Source organism: Argiope bruennichi, chromosome 9, assembly GCF_947563725.1.
Source record: "Argiope bruennichi chromosome 9, qqArgBrue1.1, whole genome shotgun sequence".
Lineage (NCBI taxonomy): Eukaryota > Metazoa > Arthropoda > Arachnida > Araneae > Araneidae > Argiope > Argiope bruennichi.
In genome coordinates, this window is record NC_079159.1 from 80,148,504 (window position 1) to 80,172,434 (window position 23,931).

Genomic DNA, 23,931 nt, shown 5'->3' on the forward strand with positions numbered 1-23,931 from the left:
ATTAATTCATTTCTTTAAATATCATACCTCTATTTTCTTTTTAATAGCTAATATATCATGTTTACCAAAGTCTGAAACTCAGGAATAATTTTGTTGCCATAGTAGTTGCCTAAAATGTACTTAAATATCATATAAGCTGTAAGATTACAGATTTACGAAAATTTGTAGAAGCGAAGCAATTAACTCTAAGGTCGGGTTAAACGAAATGAATTAATCTTGTCAACAGCGAAACTTAATACGAGATGAGAAATTCTGAAGCATGATGTATCTGCATCGGACAGTTTTCCAATTAAGCTTGCTGTTGTCAAAATAATGATTCTCTAGCTTAAACTAAGAATCTTAAGATTTATAATAATATATAGTTCATGTTAAGGCTAGAGACGGCTTTAATTTAAATAAACCTACAGAGATGCTATCAACTTAACTGAATCCATATGCCAGTCATTTCTGGATGAGATTAACACTGAGCAGCTTTGCTGTAATTTGTTATGTTATTTGATTTTACTCTGATATTAGAAATATCCATTTGCACTTATGTAAGGTATCTGTCTACCTTGGGATACAAATTTTTGAAAAATTCCTCTAATGAGCTATTTCAGGATCTGTGAGATTGCAAATAATGTAAAATATTGATCAGTAAATGCTGTGCCAATAGAGACTCTGTAAAACGTGTCAACTTGGAAAAAAAAGTGAAAATTGTAACAAAAAGCAAAACATTCTATAAAAAATTCCATTGCAAATATTCCAATTATTTTTAGACACAACATATTTGCAGTTATTGTGAAGAGTATGAACTAGAATATAAGAAATATGGACATTTTTAAAAAAAGTTATAGCTAATCGAGTATTTCTGTATTGAACATTTCAAAAAAATTCGATGTTGAAAATTATATTAATCAGATCTAAAACAAAAACTACTTAGTTCAAAGTTATATCCCAATTAATTGCCTTTGGGACACTTAAGGTAACATGTATGCAAAATTTCAAGGTGATATATTTATAAGATTTTAAGATATCATGTTTTGCGTATGAACAATTTTAAGAAATCCAAATTTTCCAAATGTCCTCCAGCTAGTGCGATGTGGAAGTTTGGAGAGTTGGGTACCAGCTCAAATGTCGTACTCGTCACATGACCTCGGTTCAAAATTTCGGGGTTCGTCCCAAAATAGTCCTAACAAGATGAATATTACGTAAGAAACCTTTCCAATTTTTTTTGGAAGAATACTACTATGTTTCAGATTGCAAAGAAATTTTCGAATTTATTTACAAGAAAAAAAAACCATCTTTAATAGTTATTTGATATTATTAATGCTTTGAGATGCTTATCACTTTAAAGAAACTTCATATTCATTCAAAAAAAAAAATACGTATAAGGGAGAAGGTTCCGTCCTTTGCTAATTCCTTGCCTTTTTTTCACTTGGGAAAAAAAATGTGCCAAAAGGTCAAATAAACGTTATGCAATTCTTGGATTTACATTCATGTAATGATATCAAGCCATTTGTTGATAAAAAAAAAGGATGCTTGAGTTTGGTCGTTATATATATTTCTTGCATGCAAAAAATATTACCGATAAAGTATTAACATTTTGATTTTTAAAAAAATTGGATCTTATTCGAAATTTTTTTGGAATTTATTTTTAAAATAAAATCTTAAAACATGGTTATAACATTTAATCATATTAAAGCAAGCTAAGAAAATCTTTCACAATTTAAAAGTCTTAGTAGCTTAACACGCTTAATCATTTTGTTTCTAAAAGAAAACACACACACACACACACACACACACACACACACACACACACACACACACACACACACACACACACACACACACACACACACACACACACACACACACACACAAACTCCACCCAACGGGAGTAGTCTCCTTAAAACTTTATCGCATACTGTCTCATAAAAATGTTATATCTCCTCCTTCCACACAATAAAAAATATGAATCCTAAACGTGTTGATCGATATACCAAAAACAATATCAAAAAGAAAAAATAAAAATTTAATAAAAATAAAAATTTATCTCAGAATTACAATTTTATATCTAAGATATTGTAGTGGATTGTTATGAGCGAGGATAGAACCTGGGCGCAGCCGAGTAACAAGACCACAAGACAAAAGCAATACGCATGCCTCGTATCTGTTATCCGGCTTATAAGCTTTCACCACAATATTCTAGAAATGAAATTCTTATGTAAGTCATTGTGCTTTTGAGTTTCCACGTTTACATGTATTTGCAAAAAGATAGATGGATTTGGTTTGAAATTTAGTAATGGTCTCTAACTTAAATCCAAAATTGTCCAAAGTAATGTGATTATTATCTCATTGCATTTTGTAGTTATTGTCTTCACTGCCATTTCGACAGACAGAGAAATTTCTTTAACATGGATTCTTAGAAAAGTTTTACATAATTCTACAAATTTAGAGTGAAAAGCATATACCAAATTTCAATAATCTTGTTCGATGTGTTTTTGAGTTACCGTTTTCACAAAAAATCATAATTCCAAATATGTAATTTTCGCAGTAGGAAGGTTTAAAAGGCGGAGATTCGTCAAAGTTTCAAAATTGATTTTTTTTAACAATTACAATGCTAACATTTTATACTCCGTGCATGAGAAAGTCATAAATAATCGGCGTATGTTCTGGAAAATTTTCCTGCTTATACTTGTAAAACGATGTTTGTTCATCATAACTTTTTGTCTAATTTTTTCTTATATAATTAGTTAACTTATCCACCTAGTTAAAAAAAATAATGCAATTTCATACTAAGCGAATTTTATAACTACCGTTTACAAATTCAATTTAAAGTTTAGATGCAAAAATCAATACTTCCTAGAAAAACTAGTCCTTAGCTTCTTGAAACATAATTGCTTTTAACAATCTATTAATTAATAGACACACAACTTCTTAAAATAAAAAAAGAGCTTTTAATTAGTTTCCATTACCATGGAAAGTTTAAGCTCTCAAATAGCTTTTGCTTCTTAGTAATTAATTACCTCATTGTAATTAAAAATATCGACTAAAACCTTCGTATAATAGTTTATTTTTTATTTTTTAGTTGTTTGAAAGGCTTGCTATGCTGGCAGTCAGTTGAGTATAGAAGAAGCTTTTAATCAAATGAGATTGAAATCATCATCAACATGGAATTTCATTGACATTTTACGATTTCCGAGCAAGTAGATTTTGTTATTTTAATTGATTACCTCAGGTAATAACAAAATGTTACGGCTGCTTGTTGCATAATAGAAAACATTTTGATCGATGATATTTTGTTTAATAATTAAATATTATAGTTACGGGAAAAGAATTAAATTAATTAATAAATAGAAGACTTGTTTATATATATATATATATATATATATATATATATATATATATATATATATATGCGAGTTTTCTACTACTATATATTTCCAAAACTTAGATATATAAATTTTAGATAAAAATAGGTTTAGCTGACCAAACTTATTATTTCTGAACAAATAAAAACCTAAAAAACCTAATCTTACAAAATTAATCCTTAAATGAATATTCATTTCTTGTGCATGATGAGCAAACAATTAATATTGATGCAATTTTATTGTTCATTTATCTTTTGATATATTTGCCCATTTAGCGTATAGATTTTTTTGTGACGAAAGCGTGTTTATCCTGAATATATTTTTGTTTTCATATATAAAATACACATTAAAATATATTGGTTTTCGTGACAATACTTATAATAGACTTTCATTCGAACAATATTCTTATTCGAATTTAAATATATACTTTTCTTATTCGAAATAAAATATATAATTTTCTTATTCGAAATAAAATGTATAATTTTCTTGTTTTAAATGGCTTTTAATTTAATAATCGCTGTTCTGACGGGCATTTTCAATTTGAATTTTTGTGACTGTGCATTGGAAAAAGTTTCACAAGCCTGACCAAAATTTACATTGTAAAACTAAGATATCGATAACTTTCTAAACATCTATAAAAACAATTTGAAAAAAAAAATTACGTTTTTAGAAGTAAAAAATACGCATCTGTGTATAATAATCATAATGAGCATAATATAAAACACACACACACACACAAAAGAAATAAAATACTACTTAATATATGAATGAATGGAAGATACCAATATTCAGCAGAAAAGAAGTAAAAAATAGAAATAAAAATTTAAATAATCGGATGTTATTAAAAATAAATTAAATAGTTCAAAAAAAATAATTTGTAAAATAAAATTTTAAAAACGCAGGCTCACAAAAAAAAAAAAAAAAAAAAATGCTTTTTGAAAAATATTTTTATTTTTATTGTTGATTTACATTTTTACATTTTTATCTTTGTTTTAGGAATTTGTAAGTATATATAGAAAGTAACAAGTCCTTATAGTAACTATTTTTCTTTACCTCAAAATTCTTTTGCTATTTTTCCTCTTGTGAACTTTACAGGGATTGTCTCTTTGTAGCATATTGCAGGAGTCGTCTATCATACTAACATTCCATTTTCCTTGATATCAGTTCTCCTTTTCTTTTGTGTCTTCGTGAGATCTCTCTCCTTTCCCCACATTAATTGTATATAAATTTCAAAAAAATAACCCAGATGTGAATCGGAAAAATGAACTTTTAAACTGATAGTACAGAGAAAAATCTTAAAATTTTTTATTACTTCTTCTACAACAAATTTGTAATTTAGATCCTTTTTGTTTCCAAGAAAGGTAGGAATAATTAGTTTTAAATATTTCCAGGTTTAATAGTACAAATAGAATGCATTGTAATGATAAAAATATTTAAAATAACTATTTTATTAATTTCAACGTTTTGGAATTAAGTTGTCTGTCTGTAAACATGATAATTAAAAACTACTCTGAGTTTGTCGGATGAAATTTGGTATGTGGCCATTATACCAATTCGTAGATTTTTGTCAAATTTTGAACGGAATACATTCATGAAAAAAATATTATCGCATAAAAAAAAAACTAGAATTCATATTATTCTTTGAAAGAACTTACATCTAAATAAAATGAGCTTTCACAAATATGAAAGTAATGTGAAAATACGTATTCCAAAACATCTAAATACTTTAATTCTTTTCTTCAGTAATGTCCATGCAAAAAAAAAAATAGATATGAAATATTTACCAAAGGAAACTTAGCAAGAAATATCATGTCACACAACTCCCCTTACCATCAAAAACATATATTTTGAGATGTTTTTCAAAAAACTCCCATTGTCCAAAAATATCCGTTTTTGAAGATATAAATAATCTCTATTCGAATATTTTTTTAAAAATATTTGCTACTTTATTATTATTTGTTATCTATAAGTGTTATCTACCATTTCCTTTAAATACTAATTCAAATTACGCAATCTTCCTTTACACTCGATGTACCAATTTAGGTCCCAAAAAACTTTTAGTTACAAACTATTCCTTTATCTAAATACCCGTTCTGTAGATTATTCACACATTTTATCGAAAATATTAATTAATTTCCCACCATTAGCTCCCATATCTCCTTCCTAATATGAAACAATTCAGTTTAGGTATGCTTAACATTGTCATCCCTTTATGGGAGTTTTATAAAAAATTTCTCAATTTTATGACCCAATTTATAAACAAAATATGGCAGTACACTTATCTTAAAGACCATATTTGGAAACAACTGCTTTTCTCCGGAGCTATAAAACTTTTCCTATAGAATAAAATAGAGCTTTGACGGATCCAAGGTAAACTGCATTCAGGGGCCTATTAGAGTGAAAATTTTAGCAAGCATCTGCTGCAAAAAAGGGCTTCTGCCTTAAACTTATAGTAGTATATGTTTAAAATGCAAAAAGAAGTTTTCAGTATGCTCTTTGAGGGGGAAGGATATAGTATAAATTTTCTTCTAACAGTCGAATTTTAGCACTATAATGTTTGTAGAAACTTTTGTTAGTAATCAAGATGAATGTGTGTTTGTGTGCTCACGCGTTTCAAGCCGTTTTACAAATGCTATCAAACTGGTACATATAGGCACTTTAGGGTGCAAATGTTTCAGTGGAACGATTGTTTAAAAATTTTAACTAATTAAAAATTAAGCTGAATTTTGGTGCTTTGCCGGAAGAGCATTCAAAATTTTTGCAATACGAAAATAACTTTCAAATTGTTTTAAAATTTGAAATTGGTGTTTTTTTTAACGAAACCTGTTTAATAATAATAAAAACTGGCTAATAGTTTTAGCATTTAAAAAATACCTTTGCCGAATTTCCATCAATAAATCATATTACTGTTCGAAAATTCAAATCGTCTTCATATTTTCATCAAATATTTAACAACTTCATTTTCTTCTAATAATAAAAGTTTAAAAAAAAAGGCGGATTTTATTTAGTACTTGACAAGCTTACATGATGAATAAAGAATGTGAAATGCAATAAATCAAAATTTAAAAGATATATAAATCATATATTGGTCTTTTTAATAGTGCTATGACGTTATGGACAAAACGGCACATATATGCAATAAAAGAATTTTAACACGTTTAAAATAACATTGCTTGAATGTCTGACAATACAGCTGGTTATGTCTGGAATTATGGACATGAAGTTTTGCTTAAATGATCTATTTGAAATAAAATTTAACCAAGATAGCCAGCGAACCATCTGATCGTCGCAGGCGGCTATTTATGTTAAAAAGATTATTGTCTTTTACATATTCTTCAAGACGCTTAACAGAGCGGATCTTTGATCTTTAAAGTACAATTTACCGTGTAGTTACTTTTTAATAATACATGCTCATGCTACTTTTTAATAATACATGCTCATGCTACTTTTTAATAATACATGCTCAATAAGATAGGATATATAGATATTTTAACATGATTCTTAATTAAAAGTTAATGAATATTTTAGCATTTTATTTAATAACATCAAAGCGTATTATCACGCGAAGTCCAATTTTACAACACATTGAAATAAAAAATAATTACATTTCACTGATTCTTTTTATTTTTATGCATTTTTTTTTCTCTATGAATAAAAATATAAAACTATTATTAAATATTTTTTAGAATAATAGCTTTCATTGTTTTGATTATTTAATTAATAAACATGTGCTTCGCAACTATATTAATTTTTTTTTCTTTTTCGTGTTTTTGCTGAAATATAATGAGTAATTTTTTTTAAAGAAAAACCAGCTGTATAAGTGTAAACTATCTTATTTAAATATCCTTGAATACATTTTATAAATTACATACAATTCATAGTATAAATTACAGTAATTAATTTTCTTGTGCCCATTAAATTTGAAATTTATTAATATTTTCAAAATTGTGATGTAAAACTCAAGGCATGTATGCCGATTTAAGGATCGTTGAAATCATTTTACCAAAATTCGAAATATTTACATGCTTATGTATAATTTTTTATATTTATTTAATTTTGTATTCCCTCTGTGTGCGAATTTAATTTCATCACTTATTTCAATTTTTTTATTCATTTTAATACTTAATCAAAAGTACTAGAACGTAATTAATGACATAAATTAAAAGGGATAGTAAACAGAAATTATTATCAAAAAAGAATTTTAGAAATCGAAAATCATTCAATTCTCAAATACGTTAACAGATGGCGCCACATGTACTAGTTAAAAGTTAACAATTATGCTGAGAACTTTAACGTATGATCTTACAAAGAATAAAAAGTTTATGCCTAATACATTAATAATATAAATAAATAGTTTAAATGTAATTAAAGATTGGCTGAAATTAAATCGCTCGATTATGCAATAAAATGAACGTTGTATTTAAGACAGCATTTTAGTGCCTTGACTTCGAAGTTAAAGATTTAAGAATTTTCACTTCGTGAAAAGGTTCTATCAATAATAAAATGATGTTAAGAAAATTAGATAAACATTTAAAAAAATAACAATCGTATTAAGACAAAATAGATTTATTGAACTCACAGATAATTTTTCTGCTATCATTCTTTCATAATATCGTCTCTTATTTTATATGAAGCAATGAATCTATAAATTTCAAATAACATCACATTCTCAATAAATAAATAAATACATAAATAAATAAATAATAATGATAATAGATTGTTTCATAATAGGAGTGTTAAGTTGTTAGGAAGCAAGAAATAAATTATGAAGTATTCTTCAGAACAATAAAGGGGAAGTTCATATATTTTGAAAGTATAGTCAACAGATGACTTTTTTCATTTCTCGTTTTCATCTTAGGTCTGTAGTATTCCAAAATACATTTAAAGGAACTCAATAATCTTTGTGAATCAAGTGTCAATGAAATTTCAAGAGAGTCGAAATATATTTTTTCTTTCCTACTTTGACCGATTTCATTTACTTATAGAGATTGGGAAAATTTTACTCATGTTTGTTTCATGGGCGCTAAAATTGCTTTCTACCATATCCAAATTATTGTTGTAAAGAAATTTGGAGTGCGCATTATAATCTGATAAATAAAAAATTTAACTCAAATTCTAATTGGAAGATCCCATTTTAGGCTCAAATTAATTCTTTGCTAAGTTAGGTAACAATTCTTTTAACCTCGAAGGCATTATTATATGACTTCTATAATTTCGTTAAATTCATTCATTGTTTTATGTATAAATTTTGTTGATAATTCATATATTTTAAGGTGCTAATATTAATGCAATTGCCAAGGATAGTTCACGCATGCGATGTGTATAGTATGGTAGTGTAGTGGATTGAGATGCGAGAGGATAGAACCTGGGACCTTGTGGTTCGCAGCCCAGTAACAAGACCATGATACCAAAACAATTGTTAGGGTGGCAGAGCTGTTAACTGGCTTATATGCTATTCACCACACACTCTCCCTCCAGTGAGTCGGAGGTGAGACGAACGATATGGATGTTGAGTGGTGATGTATTTAGCTGTTGTCTTAATGGGCCTGTACCCAGTTGAGTAGCGCCAATCGTTATGGCGAGTTTTCTTGTGGTCGCTGATGCGCCACGTGAGTCTGACGGCTTTGGGTAGCTGTGGCCGTTTTTTTGTATTGCTGCGTCACGTGAATCTGACGACTTTGGTTTGCTGTGGGTTGATGGCGCCACAACAGCTTTACGAAGGTTGAAGGTTCATCGTTCGAGGTCACCATTCTGGCGAATTGTATTGCGCGAGGATAAAGCCTGGAACCTTGTGGTTCGCAGCCCAGTAACATGACCATGATACCAAAACAACTGCTCGGGTAGCAAAGCTGTTAACTGGCTTATATGCTATTCACCACAGTAGCAAAAGTAAGAATAAGTAAGGGATGGATTTGAAAGTTGTTATCAGTACCTGTATAGCAATCATCGATAATGGACTTTTATTTTAATGGACAGGCATCATGCATAGTATGCTTCTGGTATCTTTTGCTGGCTAAATGTAGCAACATTTAAATATCGAGAACCAAAAGATTTTCCATATAATGTTATCACCTGATGTTTTATAGATTCCTAAAATACCAGTTAAGCGTTTGATACTTTCGGCAAAAATAAATATTTTTCGTTTTCAGTTTTATTTACTCTTGCTAAATTCACTAAAGATTTTCTTGAGTCGTTGGAGAGATGCAACTTCAATCGTGCAAACAATTAAACAAAAATATAACACACATTACAAATATTATTTACGTAAAAATATGCTTCGGCTGCAAAAAGAAATATTGCTATTTCTACGAAATTTCTCGATCAGTAGGCAATTTGACTTGAAATGCATAATCAACGGTAAAAAGAGAAAATTATGAGACTGAAGCTTGTATTATCTAATCCACACTTTTAAACTGGCAGTTAGTTCGAAATTTATACAAGCGTACGTGTTTGACATCAGATTGATGATTGTAACTAGTTTTTATAGAAGTCACAAGGCATTTATTGTGATCAGAAATTGTTCCTATGTAAGCAGGAGCAAAAAAAGGCTTAATAATCAAATGACTTAATCATCGAAAATCAAGATTCTTTTACAAACAGCAATTCTATGTTTTTGGTGCTCATTCTGCAAAGAAAATATACAGTATTAGGAAATATAGAGGCTGAAGTAAAGGCATTTTTTTAATTTAAAAATTTATAAAACTATTTTACAGAATTTAGAAGCAATTCTTTTTAACTGAAAACAGGAAAATAAAACAGAGAGCCTCAAATTTTGGCTGTCATTTTACAGAAACTTAACAGTGTGAAATTTTAAAATAAGCTGTCTATTTATATTTATTGTGCTATAAATAATTTACTTATTCCGTTACATTATTATTAAATTATTTACTTATTATTATTACTTATTATATTGTAAAAACAACATAGAATTGTAATTCTTACACGTTAAAGCAATAGTTTCAAAATCAACTTTGATTTCATTATTTTATGAAACATTTTGTTAGCATAATTGCATATCTTAAGAATAAACATATTGAGGTATCATTGACGTCTTCTTATTTGAAATACTTTTTAATTCTTTCGCTGTATTGGTAAAATTTAGAAAGAATATTCTTTATAAAGGAAGAACAGATTAGTTGATTAGTTGCTTTATGTGAAACTTAACAAACTCTCTATCTATTGGTTGTTTATGATCTACAGCGGGTATTTTTAAAGTATGCATATTTCTAATAATACAAATCCCTATTGCATAAAATGTTCATTAATATTTTTCTTCAAAACATGATATTCAGAATATGAAATAGCATCGTATGATGTAATGTAAAATCTTACCCTAACAGAAACAGTTGTCCAGTTATAAATTTCATTTTTCACGATTAGAAATTTAAATTCCTGATTCTGTCCTCACCTTTATTGGACTGTTTAAGTAATTGAAAAAAGATATACGATTACTTTAGAAATGAATTCTTTGTTATAAAATGTTTATAGTTTTAAAAATTTGAAAAACTTTTAACTAAACGAAATTAAATGATTGATATTGATTAATTTTTTTTTTAAAAAACTTTTACTCAACCGAAATTAATTTATTAAAATTGATTAAAGTTTTTGCAAAACTTTTAATTAAGTAAAATTATACCAGTTAAAAACCAAAGGTGTTTTGGGAATTGGAAAATACATGATCTTTTGTCTAAGAAAATACTAAAGCAAAACCATTCTATTTCAATGTTTTATCAAATGATTTGTTTAAAATTTTTCAAATAACTTACAAAAAATATTATCTAGTTCAAGAATAGAAAAAAAAGGTTATTTATTGCTTATTCTGTCGTTTAGGAATTGAAAATATTGAGAAATTATCATATGCAAATTCAATGGGCCAAATTTTAGACGTCTGCTTTTGAATGCTTAAATCTGCGTCCTTTTTAAGAGATGTTTGTTTTCACAAATGTTGCATATTTAAAAGAGTTATATATTTCATTTTTTTCAATTATATATTTTAATTTCAGTTATATACTTCAGTTTCATTGTATCAAGAATCACAAGATAAGAAATGTACTTTTTAAGTCAAATGCCTTAATTTATAAAAATGTAGTTTCGTTTCAGAAGGATAAAAAAAAAGTCAAAGATTAATGAAAAATATTCAGAATAGTTTTCCATTGTGCGACTTTTCTCTTGGGCAATTGCGACCAAACCATCCGTCAAAGAGATGGTTTGAAATGGCTTCAGATGATCATTTATTCTGATTGAGGAAGAAATTGAATTCATTTGACATGAATAATGGTACAAGGTATCAAAACTTTTCTACTTCTCTAACGAACGGGAATGGAAATTGTATTCCAGTCTACTCTTCTGTAACCAGCAATGGCAGCATTTTCTTCCATATCCATCGTTTTCTATAGAGTAATGTCGTTTATTTCCATAGAAAAGCTAGGAATCGGTTTATGAATGAATGGATAGAAATTTTGTTATCGATTTTCTACAGAAAAGCGTCCAATTTTTCAATTTGAATAATTCAAAATGGCGAATTTTTCATGAATGACATTAGAAATCGAATCTGTTACGTTTAAAGAAAAGGAAAAACTGTTATTAATTAAATGCTTTTGTTCATTTAGCATTAAAGAAATCCATAGAGGGCTTAATATTCAATTAAATATGTGATATAAAAATGAATTTTTTCATTTCAGTAAGTATAGATAATGTTAAGAATGAAAAATAAATTATCCATTACATTAATATGTAGTTTATTACATTTAATCTTTTAATGCTTCATTTTTTCTGGACTACCTAAGTAGATGACACTTTCTGATTTAAGTTATATTGCTCACTTTATTAATAAAGTATTTAGAGAACAGGATTTTAGAAAAGGCAGTCACATGAAATAAGGTTCATATTAATATGGATACATTTATTTGAAACTAAAATTAAGGTTAATGCTAATCACTAACTGACTACTCCGACCCACACGTATAAAATTGAACGAACAGATTACCATGATAGCAACACTCGTGGGAATCTTGGTTGAGTCCTAAGGGCCCCACGGTACAACCCTTGGGAAGAACACCCTATTGTCGATAGGAGGTAGCCAACCCCCCTCTTTCTGTACCCACCAGGGCAGCTAGAACCAAACACCATATCGGAAGCTTCTCAACCGCATTTTTGAAGTGACCCCTTCCCCTCAGTGGGAGCAGTATTATCTGTTAAGTCGAAAATTGAAAAGAAGACAGTTATAATTGCTATTAACCCTCTTAAAATTATTTTTAGATAAATAAACTTTACCTCTTTTTCTCATTTCCTTATATTTCTTTTTTTTTTCTCAATCAATTTTATAATTAGTAAGAGACCCCAGTTTTCAACTGTTTTAGACATTTCAATTATTATACTTCATCTCTAATTATAAGAACTTTATAAAAAACTTCGTTGGAACAATTAGGGATATTTGTTGTCCAGTTTAGAGAAGAAATTTAGTCCCAGAAATATTTATTTTGGTACAATGTTTCTTGCCCTGGCTGATAAATATTTCTAAAATTCAAACACACGGACTTGATTATATGTGCTATTTAAGTTGATATCATAATCTATCTATACTTTTATATATATTTAGTCTTTCTTAAATACTTTTATATATCTTTATATATTAATAGTAAATAATTTCTTGTATTTATTATTATTATCATCTTACCATAAAGGTTCCTCCTGTGGGCAGATGTTACTCCGTTGGACTTCATCTTGTAAGCAACTTGCTTATCGAAAACAATTACATAATAAGGAAATAAAAAAAAATCAAGCTAATTAAATTATTAACATCTCTATTTCATAAATTTTAAACATAATAAAATTTAAAATTTCAGTCTTTATCAATTTTTATATAATTCGGAAAAGAATGATATCAAATATATATTCTTGAACTCCAGATTTGGTAAAATATTTGCTCTCGCTTCAGTAAACCGTTTTTACTATATACGTCAGTTTGATACATAGATGAGATCTAAAGTCTCTGTATCAAAAGCTCGATTTTCGCCTTTAAACGGTCCAAAGATTCGAGGTGGCTTCCCAGGTAGCGCATCCTGTTGTACAATATTATACAATATTGTTCAATATTACATTATATAATTTAATATAATACAATATTATACCGTATATGTGTGCTTCTAGTGTTTACTTTTGAGGACGAATGTTGGAACTAAGCAATTTAGCATTAAGAATGTTTGTCTTTTGAGTTTGCTGTTACAGATAGTAAATCGTCATAAATAACAATCAAAAGCATTAAGAATGTTTATCCTTTTGAGTTTGCTGTTATAGATGGTTAATCGTTATAAATAACAATCAAAAATATATGTAGTACATTACACTTCCGAGTATCCGATTTGAGATTATCCAACTTAGTTTTCTTTATTAATATTAAATTCTCTTATCAGTTTTCTTAAGAATTAGGCCTAAGATATACGTTAATGTTTTGTTTATGTTCCTGCATTTAAGTTAGGCATTACAGAATTAATATATTAAATGTGAACAGTTTATATCTTTTAATTTATTTTTTCTTCTTGAAACGTGCAGTGGAATATACAGGGTGTCTCAAAACCCTTGACCGCTCAAAAAACCCGTTCAAAAAATTCCCAATAAGTAAAATGTGCCGCATCCTCTAATAAAGTCATGTATGGAATTTCACCATTTTATCACAAAAAGTCTCAGAGATATGAAACTACATAAATGCTGACTTAAACCACTTACCTAGATATGAAACGATACCTGGATATGAGTTCGCAAAGAGAAAAAATAATGTTGGATGTTCGTGTTTTAGTGATCGTACACAAATTAATAAAGAAAGTAAGGATTGAATAAATAAATAATAATTTTACTATTTATTGGTTCAAAAGTATTAAAAATATATAGAAATAATAATTTAAAGGAAAGATTACTGAAGGAAAAATTACTTTAATGAAAGATTACATAAGATTTTTTACAAGTTCACTGACTGTGCTTTTTAAGTTATATTCTGTAATTCATGATATAAAATTTTAAAGTATTTTTCAGGAAGCATAGATATTAAAATTTGTATTTAAAACTAAAGATGTGAAGCATATTTAATTTTCTTATGATGCATTCCTGCGTCGCGTCATCTGCACTGAAGTTGTAAACATTTGCATTTTAATTAGTGATTGACCCTTCTCCAACTTCGTTTTAACATATCCTTGAGAATTTTCATGATAAAATTCTGAAATTTTGTGCATGACCTTATTAGTGAATGGGGCATATTTTACTCAGTGGGAATTTTTTTGTACTGGGTCCGAATAAAAATTTAAATTTTGTATTTTTTAAAGTTTAACCCCCTGAGCATTTTAATCGATTCCATAACATTTTGCATCATTTTTTAACGCAACTTTGTAATTTAAAGTAAATGTCTTTGATCAATATTTAAGGAATAAAGCTACCAGTACTCTATTTTACGAGTATTCTATTTAAAATCGACACATTACCAGCAACTGCTTCTATGATTCACCGACCCGCAGGCCGCATTCACATTCTACGTGGCTTGAGATAAATGGAAAGCTTAGTGCTCAGTAAGAAGTGAGAAATTATGTATCGTAACAATTTGGTATTGGCGGGCAAAGAAATAAGTTCATCCAACTCCGGCAAATCCGGTTTTTTTTCTATCCGGTCCGTCCTTCCTACACATTAGACCGGATACTCGGGAGTATGTATTTGAAATCTTACCCACTGAATATTTTCTCTATTAAACAGATCTGGTGAAAATGAAATGCATAAAAAGTATAACTTCTGCCACAGATATAGTGTTACAATTCGGAGGAAGAATTTTGACACATACTTATTAGAACAAGTTGTAAGTCATATCTTGACAATGCTTGTAAATTATTATTGTATTTCTTGATTACAAAATAATTCATTTGATAGTGAAGATTGTGGTCTGGGTGAAATGACTTGAAGACACATTTTGACTTTTATATGGTTTATTGGTAACAGCAACAACAACAAAAGGCACATGATTATGCCAAAGTGAAGTAGACCTAGAGAACTACACATAAAGTTTCTCGGGAAAGAGAGAGAGAGAGAGAGAGAGAGAGAGAGAGAGAGAGAGAGAGAGGGGAGAGAGAGAGAGGAGAGAGAGAGAGAGGGGAGAGAGAGAGAGAGAGAGAGAGAGAGAGAGAGAGAGAGAGAGAGAGAGAGAGAGAGAGAGAGAGAGAGAGAGAGAGAGAGAGAGAGAGAGCCGAGATCACACTCCTCCTAGTATAGGAGTCAAGTTCGCTTCCTTTGGTAAAAAAAATATACTAACATCAACAGGGAGACCAAGTGATATTTACATGATTGGCAGCTAGCTCTGCCCAGGAAGACCACGTGGTTAACTGAATTCTTTACAGTACTGTCCAGTATATTCAATGTCGAATAATACCATGAAGATATCCTAACAATGTTTCTAGATATCTTCACGATTAGTATTCATTAATAAAATTATTTTCATTCCGTCACCACGAATATAAACTGCGACGTCCGTTTTAAAGTAACTTCTGCAGAACTTTCAAAAGGGTCATTAATTTGACTGAGCATTACTGAAGGATATTCTATTGAATCTACTAATACTGATAATCTATGAACTCAGAATGTCACTTTTATCACTAGAAAATAATATCTGTCCAATCATTTTGAATCATTGACTTACGGACTCGGCTAGATAAAGTAAATCAAGAGAGATACGAACCACTTCATAATCTATCAAACTTTTAATTGCACCTAAATGATGCGAAAGCAAACGCAGCTCATTTTAAATTTGTTGCTGATTACAAATTCTCTTAATGGAAAATTGTGGAATTTCCTTTTTATTCTCTCAAGAGACTTATGTTTAGTAAAATATGAAAAATATCATTCAAAATAGAAAATATTCTTGATAAATCCGACAAAGCAGAATTTTTCTTGCACTTGAGGGTTGAATTGTTTACAGGCAGATAAAAACATCGGGAAGAACCAAGCTTTAATTGCTTTAGTGGATTGATTTTTGGAGAGAGAATCGAAGAATTAAAGAATTAGAGAGGGGAAGACGACGCATAAAACTGTTTCACTATTGGGAAATAATGCGAGTGTTCTAGATTTTGGATACATTTCCTATTGCATAAGTTGAAATTATAAAAACTTATACCACAAAGGAAGTTGGAAAATCAGGAAAGATTTCTTTGATATTGCATTGCATCTGTTAAATTACTCTATGTTAATAAAACAAACTTGTAACTCACGTAGATTTCTATCTCTAAATGAAAACTATTGGGAAATTAAATTTTAATGAAAGGAGCGAATTTATTGATTCTTAAGAAGGATTTTTCCTGCAGAAATATCGAAAATATTTGAAGTTTTTTCCATAACTTATATGTGTAACTGTGAAGAAGGTCTTTATATGAAAGGAATTTTTGAATGGATGCACTCGAAAGATGTTATGATACAGGAAAGAGAGAAATACAGTTATGGACGTACATTTAAATGTTTTTAATTCTTCTAAGGCATCGTGGCTACCATTAATTTTGTAAGGGTTTGAACTGATTCCTTTGCTTAAATGTTCAGAGCTTCAAAAGATGTTACGGCATTTTAACATGAAGAAGGGTAGATTTTACTTTATACAGAAATGCACAAAACAAGACAAATTAACAGAGGAAGTAGAAGTAGCTCTTTCGAATTGGGATAGAAATATTAAATTCCTGAAAGCCAGTTTACATAGTGGATAGGTATACAGCAACCCCACTTCCCCGCCACACACTTCTATTATTAATCCCGACTTTTTTCATTGCTTAACAATTGCTTAAAAATGTAAAAATCTATAATTACAGCTGGAAAATGGATGTTACTTTTTGGTAAAATTCTTAAAACAGTTTTTTTCAAATAGTAGATATTAGCTAAAATTTTGCAGTAAAAGAAATTTCAAACCTTTTTCCGAGTTTCCACTCTATTATCTTTTCTAATGTTGAGGATGTTTTCTTTCTTATGAATATTTATTTTTTCTTATGCTTTCTTTCTTATGAATGATTAAAAAAAACAGAGAATTATTCAAAATAACTGTTTTATAGAAACAACTGCAATAAAAAAAAATTATTGCCAATGAAAAAAAAAAGCACCTGTTAAATTTTTACAGTAAAAAAATAAACTTCAAATCTTTTTTGAATTTCCAATCTGTTATCTCTTCTTAAGTTAAGGATTTTTTCTTTTCTTTCTTAAATTTATCTTTTCTTATGTTTTCTTTTTTAGAGCTGATTAAAAAAAAAAAAAAACAGAGTTTATAACAAATTGTTGAAAATAACTATTTTATAAAAACAACAGCTGTAAAAGAAATGATTGCAAATAAAAAAATATTAGTGGCATAGCTTCATCTGATATTTGCATCGAAATGAAGAATAAAACTCTTTGAAAGTTGTATGGTGAAACTATTTACTTTGACATGAATATCAATTAACTGACTCTATTACTTTTTATAAACTAGCGTGGGAGTCAAATTCATGCCTGTAAGAGTAATTTCCCTTTCTCTTGCTTATCAATATTTGCCACTTTTATTATAGGCCTATCTTTTTTTTACTTACCTTAGAGGATACTTTCCTCGTATAAAAAGCAGGATTTGAAAAAGAGTAATTTTCTTTCCATATTTCCTTTCATTTATTTAGATTCTTTAATTTAAGATGACAACAAACATCTCTAGAAGTCTTACAAAATAAACAATTACTCTTGATACCAAGTCATTCGGAATATGCTTTATAAAAATTGTTATGGATTTATTGATTTGCATTTCCATAGGTATATATCTTTCAGAATCGGCAAATTCTTCTCCTCGAAATACATAAATTACTCCAAAATATAATGTTTATTAACAATCATAAGTGATTCGGTTATAGCATGTGATTCAGGATGCAATTCGAGACAAGTGATTCAGAAATATTCCAGACAAGTGATTCAGAAATATTCCAGACAAGTGATTCAGGAGTATTCGACACAAGTGATTCAGGAGTATTCGACATAAGTGATTCAGGAGGATTCGACACAAATGATTCAGGAAGATTCGACACAAATGATTCAGGAGGATTCGACACAAGTGATTCAGGATACAGTTCGTGTTATTAAAAGAGCCATTTGTCATATATTTCCAAAGAAATGAATATTCCGTGATTAATTGCTTTGTATATATATATATATATATATATATATATATATATATATATATATATATATATATATATATATATATATATATATATATATATATATATATATATATATATATATATATATATAAAGTTCCTTTTTGGTTTTAGTTAAAATAGGTAATAAATTTTAGTTGCGATTTCGAAACTGTTTTGTTTCGTTTTCATTTTAGTTTCGTTTTCAAACTTTTTCTTACTTTAGATTGGTTACTCGTTCTTGCATTTGGTTGGAATTTAGCTGCAGGTGCGCTGTTCCACGAACTGCAAAAAATTTTTTAAAAAAAAATTAAAAAAAAAATTTTTTTAAAAAAAAATTTTTTTAAAAATTTTTAAATAAAATATTTTTAATAGTTTTTTTGGTGGTGGTGGGGGGTTCAATAGGTTTTTTGGTGTATTGCCTAAAAAATTTAAGAATTTTCAGATCATTTTTCCTGATTTTACTTTTTCGAGAATTCCTTGTTTTTGGCGTTTAGGAGATATATTTTCATTTTAATAAATAAATTAAACTATGCAAAAAGTTAATAACGAATTTATCATAGCGCATGGCCCGTCGCGCGCTCTACCAAGGGGCACTGTGGATAGCTTTGTGTCAGGAGCATTCACGGAGAAAAAATTACTGACACAATTGTTTTGTTTAAAAAATCTTAAAAATACAAAAAAATATAAAATTTGTGGAAACGGAAAGTGCAGGACATGTCCTTTGGCAGATAAGGAACAGATCAAAAATGAAAACTCAAAATTACAAACATTCTGTAAAAACAAAAATTTGATTTATCTCCTTAATTGTTCAGAATGTAATTTAAAATATATTGGCCAAACTAGCACCGAGCTTAATTTAAGAATTAACAATCACAGATCCGATATAAAAAACTTCATAAAAAATAGGACCACTGACTTCGAACTGGAGCATTTTCAAAACCATAACTTTAACAATATTAATATCTACATTCTAGAAGACAATATTAACGAATTAAACAAAAGGTTAGATCTGGAAAACATTTATATTTGCAACCTGAAAACTTTATTTCCTTATGGTCTCAATAGTAAATTAAATGGGGAAGGTTATGCAGATTTAAACAATAATTGCATTTATAACAAATTTAACATTTTTAAAAATTTTCTAAATAAAGATAACTTTTCTAAAAGATTTAAAAGAGGTAAAGGGAAAGGAGGCAATTTTCAAATTATATTTGAGGAATTTCAAAATTACTGTAATCTGGAACACAATAGTGAAAACATTTACAGAATTAGAAAATACATTTTTGGTCTTAGAAATAATAAAATGAAATGGTTTTTAAATAATAAATTCGGGGAATTAGAGTTTAAAAATTCGTACAATAAATGTATTATTCTAGATCTTATTAAATGTAAACTTAACATTGGAAAAAACGATTTACTTTTTAATAATAAAAATAATGTTTACATAGAATACTGTGTGATTAAATTCTTGGATATTTACTTCGAATATCTAAAATTACCCAAAATTATACATAATAATAATATATGTTTTCCTCTTGCAGATAAAACTACTGTATCAATAGCGTTTAGTTACACTTCAACTTTAAAGAAAAAAATTTGTAATTATAATTACTATAGCAAAAAATTAGATAAAATAAATAAAACAGATTGTTACTGTAACAAGGAAAAATATAAAGATTTTATAGATATTGATAAAGGTCATATTTTTGCAGGTGATTTAAAAATTATTGAATCCAACTCTTTAAGAGATTTGATGGGAAGAGGAACAAAATTTAGATTAAGAGAAAAAATAAACCATAACAAAATTTTGATTTCTATTGGTAATGATTTGGATGTTTTTATTGCCAAATTATCTAGAAAATACCACTGGCCTGCGGAAGGTTTCGGGGAATGGAAAGTGAGAATTTTAAAGGAAATTAAAATAAAATTGAATACTGATTTAGACAGATCTAAAGAACGTGGGATTTATTTTAGTAAAACATTAAAAAACGAAATAAAAAATTTAAAAGAAAAATTTGTTATTACAGTAATAGATAAATCAGCAAATAATTTCTGTTTAATATTATTATAAAGAACTTTTAATTAATGAATATAAATCTAATGCAACTTATATGTTAAAGAACACCGGAAAAAAGGAATTAGATAAAAGAATGCTAAATTTCGCAAAAAAAACCAAAACTAAGACTTGCTCTCTTAACTATCCTTATTTATTCCCAACAGTTAAATTTCATAAAATTCCATTAAAATTCAGATTCGTAACCTGTAGCACTGGTAGTTATAATTACTATACGGGTAAACATTTCTTTAAATACTTAAAAATTATCCTGGACAAAATAAAAAATGAAGACAACTTTATTATTTCTAGTAACAAAGAAGTATTGGATTTTCTTAAAGATAACAACATTAATAAACTTAATACTTTTGATTTCGAAAATTTATACACTAATCTACCTCATGAAAAATTAATAAAGGTCTGCACTTTTATATATGACGAATATTTAAATGAAAATATCATTCCTAAAAATAACTGGCTTGAGTTATGTAATTTTAATATTACTGAAAATTACGTGTTTAATGGTATTAATTTTTATAAACAAGTCAAGGGCATTCCAATGGGGACAGCTTTCTCAAGTGCTTTAGCTAATATTTTCCTGCATTACTATGAGAAAAAAATAATTAAATATAATTTAATAAACGGGTGGAGATATATTGATGACCTACTTTTGATTAACTTCGACAATACTAATATTATTACTAATTGCTATCCAAAAGATTTAATTCTAAAAGATACAAATATAAATCAACTTGAGGCTACCTTTCTGGATTTAAAAATCGAAATTGCTAATGATAAAACAATAGTTGGTATATACGATAAAAGGGATGATTTCAACTTTAAAATAAAAAAACTATGTAACTACCATTCCAATCTAAACTCTAAAATTTTCAAAAATCTAATTTTCTCACAAGTTAACAGGATCAAAAGGGTTTGCAATAATAAAAATTCTTATATTGAAGCATCAAATATCCTCCTTAAAAATTTAATTAAAAATGATTTTCCTAAAAATTACTGTAATGTCAATTTTTTAATTAAACAAGGTATGGTTTGGGATTAATATTTTGGCTTAAATAAAAATAGAACTTTACTTGCATATTGGATCACTCAATAGATGGCGCTGGGTGCCTACCTCTGTTTACATAATTTACCGTTAACTTTTAAAAACAGGAAATCACAATCGATTGTTTAAAGTTTCCTTCACTGTTGGATGGTATGTTTTGGCCTTTTCGTTTTTAATTTTAATTTTAATTTTAATGCTGTTTTTGTTTTTATTGTTATTGTTTATATTGTATTTTTACTTTGTGGTTTTTTTCTAATTTGTTATTTTGTATTTCCTTTCTGTTAAAATGGTATATCTCTTGAGCATAATTTCAGAGGATTTTCGGGTCACGAGGAATCATTATTAGACTTATGTCTGTTTGTCCTCACAGAAAAAATCCCTTTATTTGAATCCCTGCCTGAGGGTGACCCTTGAAAAAGTCTTCAGGCCGGATTCTTTTTTAATATTTTTTTAATAATTTTTTTGGTTTAATTTTTATTCGATTTTTGTTTTTCCTATTAACTTGATTCTAATACTTTTGTATATATATATATATATATATATATATATATATATATATATATATATGGCATATTTCACACGTTGACAAACAGATAAATCATCAATGGCGTCTGTTATTGTTCAGATCACTAAATATAATTATATCTTTAAAATTTTTAAGTCAGTTTCAATTAACTACTACTCATAGTACTTTATATATCGGGTGTCCCATAAATTTGTAAATACTTTAAAAATTCATAAAAATTGAATGACTGGGTATATTTGAATGCAGTTTGCGAAACTATTATTCTCATGAAGGGGGATTTTTTTTATACAAAAAAAAATTGTCAATAGAGGGCGCTGCACACAAGCAAATCAGTGGAAATATGCAAATTAAAGTCTTATGAAAGGCAGAGTGAGCGATTGACACATCATTTCTAAAGGTTTGCATAAGGTTTATATTAAGATGTTGACACTGGTGGATAAAACACTATTGGTAAAGTTGTTTTCTGTCAGCAACGAATCGGCGGCTGACGCCTTACGAAAGTTTAGGACCCAGAAAAGATTGAAGAAAGGTTCAGGTCCGATCACACCTGCTGGACATGTTTCCCTAGTATGCCGTTTCGAAGAAACTGGAAGTTTGTGTCATCGGCCACGCAGTGGTGCACCTCGTTTAACAACAGTCCGTAGCCCCGATGTCTCTTCGCAAATGGACACGCTAAGGGAACAGTCTACAAGTGCAGTCAGTAGCGCACGAGAAGTGGCACGAATAACTGGTATACCAAAGACTTCGGTGTACCGTATCCTTCGTGATGTATTGCAATTGTACCCATACAAATTGCAATCGCTACATCAGCTCTTACCAAATGATACAGCTAAGATATTGGGCTTTTGCGAAAATTGAAGATGATCCGCGATGGCTGTTGAAAATATTGTGGACAGATGAGGCTCATTTTGCTTTGCATGGAGCAGTTAATACCCATAACTGTAGAATATGGGCACATGAGAATCCACATGCTTACACTGAGAACCCCCTGCATTCGCCACGGGTTTCTGTTTGGTGTGGTTTCACTGCATCCATTATTGTAGGCCCTTTTTTGCCCTGTAAAAAAGCAGGATGGAAGACATGTTCAGTTAATGGAACAAGTTACTTGGAAATGTTACAGAAGGAAGTGATACCGTCCTTATTGGAACACGATGTCCTTGACACAGTGACATTCATGCAAGACGGGGCACCTCCTCACATCGACACCGAAGTGAAGGCATTTTTGAGAACTTTTAGTGAAGAGCGGATAATCAGCCGTCACTTTACACATGAATGGCCCCCACGCTCACCAGATTTAACACCCCTTGATTTTTTGGCTATGGGGTTACCTTAAGTCTCGGGTGTACCGCCATAGGCCAACTTCGTTAGTGCAGCTAAAGGAAGCCATTCGTCACAAAGTCTCATGCATTCATCCGGATATGCTGTATGATGCAGTGATACTCATGTAAACAATTGCTTGCATGCAAATAAAAGCATTTTTCCCGTAGAATTGTATGTTTTGCTTGTGTTTAGCGCCCTCTATCGACAAATTTTTGAACTTTTTTTTGTATGAAAATAAATCCCCCTTCATGAGAATAACAGTTTCTCAAACCGCATGAAAATATACTCATTCCTACAATTTTTATGAATTTTTAAAGTATTTACAAATTTATGGGACACCCGGTATATTACATTGAGGTTACGAATAAAATAATTTGCTAAAAATCATTGTATTCTGGCACTCAAAACTGACTGTTTCCAATTGCTATGCTATGCATTTATATTTATGTTAATTT